This window comes from Rhinolophus hipposideros (genome assembly GCF_964194185.1).
Source record: "Rhinolophus hipposideros genome assembly, chromosome: 5".
Classification (NCBI taxonomy): Eukaryota; Metazoa; Chordata; class Mammalia; order Chiroptera; family Rhinolophidae; genus Rhinolophus; species Rhinolophus hipposideros.
The window spans coordinates 38,635,250-38,644,544 of NC_138051.1; the positions used below are offsets into that span (position 1 = coordinate 38,635,250).

General features: G+C 38.3%; 1 protein-coding gene and 1 pseudogene across 2 annotated transcripts in view; both read left to right on the plus strand.

The window, feature by feature from the left end:
* Positions 1 to 9,295, plus strand: part of MGA (MAX dimerization protein MGA) — a 129,069-nt gene that overhangs the window by 29,178 nt on the left and 90,596 nt on the right. The window lies entirely within an intron of this gene.
* LOC308497095 (large ribosomal subunit protein eL31-like) lies at positions 228 to 605 on the plus strand (annotated as a pseudogene). Its single transcript has one exon. The product of its transcript is annotated as a large ribosomal subunit protein eL31-like (transcript).

The window sequence follows — 9,295 nt, forward strand, 5'->3', positions numbered from 1 at the left end:
GTGATGGAAGGAGAACTGACTCTGGGTGGTGAACAAACAATGGGATTTATAGATGATGTAATACAGAATTGTACACCTGAAATCTATGTAAATTTACTAACAATTGTCACCCCAATAAATTTAATTAAAAATATAAAATTAAAAGAAAAAGAACACATCATAATGTTATACATCATAATATTACTAATGCAACAGTACCGTGCATTCTTTCTTCCTAACCCGGGCCTGGTGGAATGGCTCCTACAAGGAAGGGTGCTGAGAAGAAGGGCCGTTCTGCCGTCATTGAGGTAGTGACCAGAGAATATGTCATTTCCATTCACAAGCATATTCATGGTGTGGGCTTCAAGAAGTGCGCCCTTCAGGCAACCAAAGAGATACGGAAATTTGCCATTAAGGAAATGGGAACTCCTGATGTGTATGTTGACACCAGGCTCAACAAAGCTGTCTGGGCCAAAGGAATAAGGAATGCTTCATACCACATCTGTGTGCATTTGTCCAGAAAACATTGAGGTGTGAGAGTCATAAAACAAGCCCTTTGTATTGGTTACCTATGTACCTTCACCACTTTCAGAAATCTATAGAAAGTCAATGTTGATGAGAACTGATTGCCAAAGTTATAAAACCTCACACGCACGGTGTGCGTCTAGAATGGTAATTCTTAATTTGGGGGGGGGCTCAAGGACAGAATTAAAGATGTTATGAGAGCTATATGGATTGCTTCATTATTAGAAGTGATTAATAGGCCTGAATTGAACTTATTTAATTGCTAGTAGTGTTGAACATTTTCAATATTTACAAAAAAAAATACACTTTCTTTTGTAAATTTCCTGATCTTGTAATTTATTTTTATATATCAAATTATATTTTTATGGGTATGTGTGTAATTAATATATGTGCATATTTTCTTTAGTTTCCATGTTGTCTTAGTTTGCAGAACTTTAAATTTTTTATGCAGCCAAATCTATTTTCATTAGATTTTTATTTCTAAGCTTAGGAAGTAGTCCCATCTTCCATTTATGCTTCCTGCCCAGAGATTTGATAAATATTCACTTGTTTTGTTCTAACTTCTTCCTAAAAGAATGAAAGGATGTGTAGAGACCATAGAGTTTAGGAAATCATAGGCATATAGTTGCTAACTGATGTCACGGAGTGGAAGAGATTGTTCAGGGAGAGTGTTTAGCTGAAGAGAGAAAGGGAGGGAGAATTCTGCAGTGTACCAACATACAGGTGATTTGCCAAGGATGAAAGTTAAGTAAAGGGGACTAAGAAGGAAGTCAGTAGTAGGAGAATTAGGAGAAAAGGGTTATAGGAGAGCCCACGAGTGAAGCAAGTTTTTGGAAGGGTAGAGTGGTCAATTGTGCCAGATACCTTAGGACAAAGACCGACAATTTGACAATAAGAGCTGAAGAGTGGTTGTTGGACTTGGCCACTAGGAATTCATTGGTGCCTTTTCATGAGGAATGTTTTAGTGGAGATATGAAAGTCCAGCACAGGTGCCTATGATTGTGGACTTAAAGAGTTTAGCAGGGAAAGGATGGAAAGAGGATGGGTCACAGCTTGTTGGATGGTGGCAGAGTTGAGGAAATTGTTTTGGTTTTTTTTTAGGAAATTTTTTTTTAAGGAAGGAAAGAGTTGATCATATTTATAAAATGAGAAGATGTAGTTAGAGGAAAGGGAGATATTGTGGGTGGGAAACAGGAGTTCATTGAAGGTTCTACAGGAGGTTTGGTGTTCTCGACTTAAGAGTCTGGGTGGGGTTTAATTGTAGAAAGGAGAGATACTTCTTTTAACATAAATAGGAAGGAGGTAAGAATGGTTGAGGACATCGGAGTAGGAGAGATAAGAGAATATTTGTAGGTGACTGTGCCTGATGGACACTTTTTAGCCATGCTATTTATAATTAATGAACAATGTAGGCTTTCGTTTTTCACTGTAAAAGAATATTCTTGCCTTGCCTGTTTCATAGACTTGATGTGAGTTAAAAATGAAACAAGTGTATGCTAAAATGCTTTAGAAACTTAAAATGTTGTACATATCTTTGGTCTATTGTTAGTAGTCAATGTTTGAGAAAGCCATTTCTTTGTATAGAGTATATAAAGCTTACTAAGTCAAAATGCTCCAAACAGCAAGAAGCTGCAGAGGATTCTGATATTTTAGAACCATAATGTTTGGGAGTCTTAGGTCTCTGAGTCTTTATCTTATATCTGGGAGGTTTCTTTACAAGTCAGGAATGTATTTTAATAAGTACTGCTGCTGATATTAGCACCTGAAATCATTTAAAATGTTGACTGTGGGAATAATGAAGAGAAATGTGTGGGAAGAAATCTGCCTAGAAACAAAGTAAAGTGAATTTTTAGTGGTTTAAATTTGGCTCAAGATGGCAGGTATTCTGCATTCTCTTGTGTGCCTTCTGCTGGTTCACTTCTTGTTACTTTTGAAAAACTAAACTTCAAGTTTACTTATGAACTCTTACAGTATTTGGTGCCTCAGACTAATTTATGCTTCATATATGTCCTCATAACACATAGCTATAGTTTTTATTGTATGGAGGGCATCTATCACATGGTATTTAGTTAAAGCAACAACAACAACAACAACAACAACATCAAGCACAACAACAAAGGTTTGCATTGTGCTTTTCTTAGCATTCTAGATTCCTTTAGCATTTCCATTCCTTTGCCCTTATCGTTAGTCCTGGATTTCTGTTTGATTTCTGGGTGCTGACAGGATGACCAGAGAAAAGCATGTAATCAAGCTCATTGTTCCACTACTGATATGTGCTGGTTAGTCGAATTTGGCTCTTGATGTTGTAGTTAATTACCATGAACATTTCATGGATATTGACTCTTACTCATTCTCCAGACAGAGAAATGCATGATATTGTTTCATTTTGTACCCTTATTCATTTATTCAAATGTATTTGGGTATCTACTGTGTGCTGGCTAATATACTAATGAGTAGAAGCTTTTAAGAGGGAGATAATAGCTGTCAAATGCAGAACATTGGTATAGAAAAAACAGGAAAAATGTTCATTTGGTTTGGTGATTAAGAAGTCATGGTGAGCTTAAAAGCAGTTTTGTTAGGAGGTTAAGGATGGAATCCCCCTTACAGTTGGTGAAAGAATAAATGGCAAGTGATAAAAGGAGGAGGGGAAGAAGAAGATAGAGGAAAGGGGGAGGGAGTGAGGGAGTGAGAGGGGGAAAGAGGGAGAAAGAAGAGGAGAGTTGAGAGTTGGGGGGAGAGGGAAGGAGAGAAAAAGGAGAACTTTTCCTTGTGAAGGTTTGCAGAGAAGAGGAAGAAGAGGCTGGATGAGAGCCAGAAGGACTTTTCCTTTTGGGATAAGACCTGATCTTATGTATGTGCTGAGGTCACAGGTGCTAACTGGGAAGGAGGGGCTGAAGATTCAAGGTATGGTATGGCTGACAGAGCAAGGTGTGGAAGGAGGTGGAAGGGGGTGGGAGTCGCAGTGTGGGTCAAGAGTACAGGTGGATGGGCTGGCTTTGAACAGGGGGAGGGACACCTCGTTTTCCAGGACTGAAATAAAAATAGGTAAGGAGAGGTGTGAATATATGTAAGATTATAGGTAGGGGTAGAAGGAGTAGGGGGGTGAAGTGAGGTCATGCCTGATAACTTATGTATCTGTAAAGTCAGAAGTAAGGTTGGTTGAGAGTGAAGGGCCTGGTCAGGGGATTGACTGGGGGGCTTGAGCTGAGACAATGATTGAAAGAGTTGTTGAGGGGAGTGAAAAGGGAATTTATCCACTTTATTTGAAAGGACTAAAGTTGGAGAATTTATAGTGTTACCTTGTATCTTGTGTGATTTTTCTTTAGAGTTGCTCAGTTCCCAGCAACAGTATCCACCTGGTTCGGTCAGGTTCCAAGAAAAGGGTACAAATCTGAAGTTGCTGCTAAGAGACTTAGATGTCCCAAGCGTAGGACCTGGGTTGGGCGGAATCAGCGGATTTGAGGGACACAAAGTTTTTGTAAAGTCGTAGAGTAAATATGGTCAGTGTAAAATTTTTGTGAGCTATTAATCAAGGGGGAGCAGTTTCGAATGCTGACAAGATCCAGAGTCATCTGGATCTTCAGCCTGGATCTTCAGTCAAAGAACTGAAGAATAGATGCCTAAAATAGAGTTGAGCTGAAAATGTTTGGAACTAAAGAGGCCCATGCATTCTAATGTACGGTCATTGGGTGGGGCATCTTCATGGACATTGAAATCTTCCAGGATTGAGAGGGGAGATTTAGTAGAGAAGACTGAAGTAGGCTCCCAGATTTTCAGTGAATGAAGAGGCATGGCTGAGGGATCAGAAGATGCTAGTGATGAGAAGATAAATCTGAAAGGTGGGGCCATGAAGGAAGATGATTATGATCTGGAAGGTGCAGTAGGAAGGCAAGTGAATGCCTGTCACTTCTGGCTGTGGGGCGATGGATTGCAGTGAAGTGAGAGAACTGTGAGAAAACCTTTAGGGAAGAATCAGGTTTTAAGTCAAGGTAAACAAGTAGAAAGAGCATTGTTCAAAAAGATTGAGGAAGCCTGGAGTTTGGTAACAAGAGAATGATTGTTCTCTTGGGCATAATGAAATAGATGTGGGCAGTGACACTGTGGAAGAAACCAGAGCTGAGGACATGTTGACAAGGAAGTTAGATCATGGTGCGGATATTACTGCCTTTATGTGTTGGAAGTTATTGATTGGGCTCAATTGTCTCAACTTTGACACAAGTTATTTTGGTACTAGAACTGATTTAAAGTCCTAGGTAGTATGTGACTTGGTCTCATAGAGGTGGTGAAGTCTTTTTCTAAAGTGAATGACAAGGTTCACAAGGGCCATACATATTCTGGGTGAGAGCTTGATGTCCTTAGCAGAGTTGAAGTTTCTTGTTAGGTAAAGGCTCCCAGGAGGAATGTGTTCGAAGGCTGGTTGTGTCCAAGGACTCCCGTGATATTTGTAGAAGGGCTCTAAGCCCATGTTGTGGGGGATGTGGTGGCAAGGATCATTTTAGAATAGAGTGATTATTGGTTTGAAATAGAATGGCTCATGTATACAAACTAGAAGTAAACAAATGAATAACTATTGTGTTAGGCTGTTGGGATTTGGATTAATTTTTTATTTTAAAATGTACAATTTTTGTAAAAACTAAAGAGGAATATGAGCTATAGATTTTTGGAGAGCTTCTATATGAATGAAGAGTCTTAGTTGCAAGTGACAGAAAACTCAATCCATATTGGCTTAAAAAGAATATTTTGTCTTATGTTACTGAGAAGTCCAGGGAAAGCACTGGTATCAGGCGTTGCTTTTGTAGTTTAGGAGATGTCTCTGAGACCTAGTCTCTTTCCTTCTCTGAACTCACATCTGCTCTCCACTGCGTGTTGGTTTGATCTGTAGGTTTCATATGGCAGGAAGATTGCTGAAATAGTTCCAATTGCTGCCCTTCCAGTTCAAGTGCAATAGGAAGAGCTCTTCATTCCAACAACTCAAACAAAAGTCCGGAGCCTGAGTATCATTGACCAGATGAGCCCTGTGTTTGTCTTTGACCCAGCTATAGCCAGGGGAACGTAATGCCATGATTGACTTATGTCTAGGTCACTAGTACCATGTTTCCCCGAAAATAAGACCTATTGGAAAATAAGCCCCAGCGTGATTTTTCAGAATGACACCCCCCTAATGCGTCTTTGGAGCAAAAATTAGTAAAGACCTGGTCTTATTTTCGGGGAAACATGGTAGTTGTGAGTTAGGATCAGTATCTGTCCCACTACTTTGGGTCTCTTTATGTACAGAGGAATGATCTTATATCTCTGAATTTTCCTTTATGTCTAGATTGCTTCTGTCTTAGAACAATATGGATATTTGAGATTTTGTTCATGTAGTATTTCTACAACAAATCAGTGATTACTGAGCTTTGCAAAAGGCACGGTTCCAGGTACTTTTGGCAGTCCTAAATTGAATAAACCTAGTCTTTGCTTTCAAGGAAGTGACTGCCTAGAAGGGTTATTAGTGTACGTTAGACTTCTTTCCATCATAGCTAACAAAGAGCTTTGTGTTTCTTTAAGAACTGGGTGCTCATTGCACAGGTTCACATAGTAAAAGGGAGCCCAGAATCCCATAGTAAGCCAGGATGAGCAGTGTGGAGCCAAGTCTTAGGGAGACTGGGATGTGTTAGGGAACTGGAAGGCTCCACTGAAGCTCTAAGAGACTGTGTTCTTATAAACCTTCTCAACATGAGAATTTGTTATTCTTCCCCTGCACTGGGGTTTCTTAATATCTTTTTTGGTCTCTGGTTATACCATTCCTATCTCATCCAACCCTAGACTTCACCCTCTTCTTTGTATGTGCTTTATCTTACCTTATGGTTTCATCTCGTGTGGTCTGTGCTATCTTATGACCTGTTCTCTGGCAATGTTTTAGTTTCTGTTCTTCCCAACTGCAGGAGTCTCTCTTACCATTTCGCGTTCAGTTGGGAGAGAGTGAGTGAGAGTGTGCATTTGTACATCTAAGAGAGAATCTGTCATTCGTGTGGGGCTAAGCTCTCTAGCAAACTCTTTCCTCATAGGCTGATGGCCAGACTGTAGGACTGGTGACCTTTGCGTCAGTTGCATCCCACTAGCTAATTAGCTAGGCTCAAGGGCCAGGGTGTGTGGTATGTACTTACATGGAGATTAGGAAATAGTAATATGAAATAAGAGGCCATCATAGTACTCCTTAATATGCAAGGAGCTGTTGGTAGAGCTTTAACCTTGGGAGGGAATTGTGAGTCTGTCGACCAATACAGCATGGTGAGAACTAGATTGCTGTGCACTAAAATAGAATTATGCACAAAATTATTTGGCATTTAGAAGAAGGCCAGTGTTTATCTGCAAGGAAATCAAGGCAAGCTTCTGATAGTACTAGACTTTTAAGAATGAGAATGATTTCACTAAGAGGAGATTAGGAAGAATGATGTGAATTTATGGCCTACGAAGGCAGGGAGAAGATACTAGAAGATGCTAAAGCAGTGGCAATTGTAAATGTAAAAGGTTCAAATAAAAAAAAAACCTGTGGGAGTCATATTTAGTGCAGCATACAGCAATAGTGAGAAAGAAAGCTGAATCTAGAGTATTGAGGTCTTTTTATCCTAAGCTAAGGAGAATAGGGACAACTTGGTGTTCATTGTTTAATTGTCTTGAAGTTCTCACTGGTTTTATTTATTTGTTTTTATTAGTTTCAGGTGTACAAAACAATGCAATAGTTAAACATTTCACCCTTCACAAAGTGATAATCTCCTTCCCCCAATCTATTGCCCCTCTCTCACTGACTTTAAAATCGCTATGAGACTTTACAAATGAGTAAAGTTTAGTCCAGAGGAGGGGTACAATTTTTTTTGGTAGTTGAAATAAGATGGCACATCATTTGAATCTTAATTTTTTGACATTAGTGACCTATTGTTCAACATATGTTTGCAAGACTTTCCTTTATGATTTAAAAAATAAGTTTTGCGATATAATTCACATACCATAAAATTCACCCATTTAAAGTATAAAATTCAGTCATTTTTAGTATTTAACATTTGTGCAGCTATCACCACAATCATTTTTAAAACATTTTCATCATCCCCAAAAGAAACTTTATACCCATTAACAGTGATTCCCTATTTCCTCCCAATCTCCTCAGCCCTAGGCAACCATCAGTCTAATTTGTATCTCTGTGGATTCATACAATATGAGGTCTTTTGTGACTGACTTCCTTCACTTACCATGTTTTCAAGGTTCATCCATGCTGTAGCATGTATCAGTACGCACTTCATTCCTTTTTATGGATATACTATATTTTTTTTATTCTTCTTTAGTTAATGGTATTTGGTTTGTTTCCCCTTTTGGGCTGTTATGAATAATACTGTTATGAACATTCATGTACTCTTTTTGTTTTCTTTAAACTTTTATTTATTTAAGTGTGTTTTTCCAGGACCCATCAGCTCCAAGTCAAGTAGTTGTTTCAATGTAGTTGTGGAGGGCGCAGCTCACAGTGGCCCATGTGGGGATTCAACCAGCAACCTTGTTAAGAGCACCGCGCTCTAACCAACTGAGCTAACCGGCTGCCCCTCATGTACTTTTTTTGTGAACATGTATTTACATTTTTCTTGGGTATATATCTAGTAGGGGAATTACTGGGTCATATAACTGTTTAACCGTATGAGGAGCTGCCAAACTGTTTTCCAAAGCACTTGTACCATTGTTTATTCTCAGCACAGTATGAGAGTTACAGTTTTTCCACATCCTTGGCAACACTTGTTATTGTCTGTCTTTTTCATTATAGCCGTCTTAGTGTGAGTGAAATGGCATCTCATTGTGGTTTTGATTTGCATTTCCCAAGTCACTAATGACTTTGAGCATCTTTCCCATGTGCTTTATTGATCTTTTGTGTATCTTCTTTGGTGAAATGTCAATTCAAGTCCTTTGCCCATTTTTGAATTGGCTTTTTTGTTGTTGTTGTTGAGCTGTTAGAGTTCTTTATATATTCTGGTAATTAATACACTTTCAGATTTATGACTTGCAAATATCTTCTCCCATTTTGTAGCTTGTCATTCACTATGTTAATAGTCCTTCGATACACAAAAGGTTTTCACTTTAATGGAGTCCAGTTTATCTATTTTTTCTTTTGTTACCTGTATTTTTGGTGTCATTGACAAAATCCAAGGTTTTTCCTAATGTTTTCTTATAAAAATTTTATAATTTAATGCCTTCATTTAGATAATTGGTCTGTTTTGAGTTAATATTTGCTTATGGAGTGGAGTAGGGGGTCTAACTTTGTTCTTTGTTGTGTGTTTATCCAGTTGTCCCAGTACCATTTATTGATCTTCTGTTGTATTAATACAGTATTTCCTTATACTTTTCATAATAGGACATCTCTTCATACTTTATAAACTTATCTAAGCTCCCATTCAAAAGTATTATCATATAAAGGAATATAAAAAGTATTATTATTATTTGGAATATTGGAGTTGGAAGGTGTTACAGAGATTTTCTTCAATCCCATTTACTTTATAAACATGGAAACAAAGACCTAGAGAAGTTAATTGATGTCCAAGGTTGTATAAGTAATCAGTTAGAGATAATGCTTTAACCTAAGGGTGGGCAAACTTTTTCTATAGAGGGGCGGATAGTAAATATTTTAGGTTTTGTAGGCCAAGAGACAAAATGGGGTATTATGTAGGTACAGTAAGTCCTCAACATTGCTAGGTTCTGCGACTTTAAGTAAACGTGATGTACAAAGAAACCAATTTTATCATACGCTAATTGATATAAACAAGAGTTAAGTTCC